Source organism: Elephantulus edwardii, unplaced genomic scaffold, assembly GCF_000299155.1.
Source record: "Elephantulus edwardii isolate Elephantulus edwardi_28Jun2011 unplaced genomic scaffold, EleEdw1.0 scaffold00012, whole genome shotgun sequence".
NCBI lineage: Eukaryota > Metazoa > Chordata > Mammalia > Macroscelidea > Macroscelididae > Elephantulus > Elephantulus edwardii.
Genome location: NW_006399762.1, coordinates 11,553,714 through 11,557,146, shown reverse-complemented (window position 1 = coordinate 11,557,146; position 3,433 = coordinate 11,553,714).

Sequence of the window (3,433 nt, the reverse complement as noted above, 5' to 3'; positions counted from 1 at the left end):
TAATAAGGTTGGCACAGGACAGAGCAGGTTACAGGGCTATTGCAAGGGCACACAACAACAACATCTCCTGAAAAAATTCAGGAGGTGAAAGTATTTATGAATTGTTTGGTAATTAAGTAATATACATTCATCAGCAGTGTCTAATCTCTCTTTCCAGGCAATTCATTCCTGTTTATATAGGATAGTAATCTATTTTCCTAGTGGGATGCATTATTTGCCATAGTACAGGGACACAAGTCAAATTCTGACCCATACAAGGATATTTCCCCACAAGATTTCTCTTAGGAACTGCTCATACATGACATTTCCTATGTAAAGCATCAGTGATTAGTAGTAGTTAAGAAAAATCCAATATCTATCTAAAATACTGAATACCAAACTTGATTTTACCTTTGGTAATATCAGATAGAATGAACACTCTTGGCACCAGCAGTCAGGAAATCAAAAAATTAATTGCACTGGGAAATTCTGTCAAGGACCAGAGTACTGAAAAGCAACAATGTCAATGTAGAGACTAAGGTGTGCCTGATCCAGGCCATGGTCTTCACAATTACATGAAGAATCAATGCCTTTTAGTTGTGATACTGGAGAAGAGTCTTGAACACACCATGGACTGACAAGAAAACAAACATCTGTCTTGGAGAGGGTTAAACCATGTTTATCCTTGGAGGCTAGGATTTGGAAGCTCTGTCTCATATACTTTGGGCATGTGGTCAGGAAGAACCAGTCCTTGGGAAAAGAACATCCTGCTCAAAAAGGTGGAGGAAAAACACAAGAGAGGAAGACCTCTAATGAGATGGAATGATACAGTAATTGGGGCAATAGGTGTAAGTGTGTTTGAGTCAGTGAGACTAGCTCAGGACAGGGCAGGTTTTAGGGCTGTTGTACTTAGGGTCTCCATGAGTCACAGGTGACTCAACAGCACATAATAAAAACAACATCAGACATTTGAGGAGAGATTCCCTGTAATCCTTTGTCTATTTAAGTCTGGCCTGTACTCATTTGCAAATTAAATAATGTATAATAAATATGCTACCAGAAGTGGGGTTTATGAGTAACAGATTAATATCTATTAAAAGGAAAAGAAATATTATCTTATTAGAGCTTCAAAATCCTAGCTGCCAAGGAGAAACGTGGCTTAACTCTCTCCAAGACAGACTTGTTATTTTTCTTGTCAGTCCATGGTGTATTCGAGACTCTTCACAGTACCACAACTCAAAGGCATACCTTATCAAATGAAAAGTTTTGCAGTTGTAAAATAGTTTGTTAAACTCTGAATCATTGTCCTTTGGATCACTTAGCATGCCCTACCAATACTATATTGTTTCTGTTATTAGATGTCACTAAGTCAACTACAACTCACAGCAACTGTATAAATAACAGACCTGAATCTCGATCTATCCAGAGCTGTCCTCATGATCTCTGTCAAGTTACAGTCCATTGTTACAGTCACTGTGTTAATCCATTTTTTTGTGGGCCTCTTACTCTGACTCTCTTTCACAGCATGTCTTTTTTCCAAGATTATATGAGAACATTTTACAATCTTTTCCTCTGAATATTAGTTCAGTGTGGAGAAGATAGCAACAACAAATAAATAACTTTTCTGTGCTAGCTACAGCTGAAAATAGACATTTTTGACACAGTTTACACTTCTGTCCTTGGTCACAAATGTGGGAAGGTCAAAGACTGCAGCCTTAAATATGGATTGAAATGCAACATCAAGAAAACACTGATTCTCACCACTGGGCCAAATGGCAACATCATGATACATTAACAGCTTCAGTTTGCTCGGCTCCACAATCAACACTCTTGGTACCAGCAGCCAGGATATTAAAAGACATATTGCATTGGGAAAGTCTGCTGTCAGAGACCTCTACAAAGTACTGAAGAGCAATGATGTCAGTCTGGAGATTAAGGTGTGCCTGATCCAGGCCATAGTCTTTGAAATTGCTTGTTATGCACCAGAAAACTGGACAATGACTAGGGATGATAGAAAGTGCATTGATGCCTTTGAGCTGTGGTGCTGGAGAAGAGTACTGAATATAATATGGACTGCCAGGAGAACAAACAAGTTTGTCTAGAGAGGGTGAGACCAGGCTGCTCTTTGGAGGAAAGATTCTGAAGCTTTGTCTGACATACTTTGGCCATGTTATAAGGAGGGACCAGTCCTTGGAGAGGGTGAAGGACAGTGCAAGAGAGTAAGATCTTGATGAGATAGATTTATTCAGTGACTGTGGTAAAGGGGGTAGATATGTCATAGACAACAAGATTGGTACAGGATATAGTGGCTAGGGCTGTTGTACACAGGATCACTATGAGTCGCAGGCACACAGCAACAACAAGTAATACAGAATAAAATCTAGAGGCATATAGAATATAAGGCCTTATTCTGAGTAGGGTGGTCTGGTGGTCTAATCTGTAGGGAGTTGTTCAGTATGCCTTTTGGCACTTACAATCCACCATCTGCTCCAAAGGACAAAATGTAGCAAACTGTCTTGGAAACTCAAGGAAGGATCATCAAAATAAAACTGACATTCATTATCATATTTTGACTCTTGAGTATTTCTAAAGTCCTTTCTGCTTGAAAATATCAGCACTTAGTATTTTGGAAAGTGTGGAAATTATATCTGAGGAAAGGAGATAAAATTAAATACTTCATAACAACAGACCATGTTTCTATTGGTTTCTGTAAATCAATAATTACACACACACATCTGTATAGCTGGATAATGAATAAGGGTGACAGAAAAAGAAATGATGGCTTTAAGCTGTGGTGTTGTAGAAAAGCACTGAACATCCCACGGACAGTGAAAAGAATAAACAAGTCTTGGAGAGGGTGCAGCAGGAGTGAGTGCTCTTGAAGGCAAGAATGATGAGGCTTCACCTCACATACTTTGTACATGTTGCTCTGAGATGCTATTCCTTGGAGAAGGACATGATGCTAGGGAGGACAGAGGGTCAGCAAAGGAGAGGAAGATCTTCAGCTAGATGGAATAGCAGCAATGGGCTCTGTGTGTCAGGAAGTGTGAGTATGAACAGGATTCAGATCTTTTGTTCATTAGAGTCGCTATGAATCACACTCAATGGTACCAAAAAACATTACACACACACACACACACACACACACACACACTAGATGGCCTAGTAGGTAAGAATTGTGCTACCAACTCAAAGGAAAGCATATGAATCCACCAGCTGCTCAGCAGCAGAAAGATAGGAAATCTCCTCCCCTACAATTTACAGCCTCTGAAAAATATGGTTGGGGAAAAAAATGTCAACCATCAATCAATCTATGGCAGGTAATAACAACACTCCAAATATGTTTTATAAAAATATTTTCACAATTAAAAATAAAAGCAAAGCTACAATTTAAAAAGTCTTTTGTAAGACTGGTCATTTAATTTTCAACTTCTTTAATCTTTAAATTTAGTGC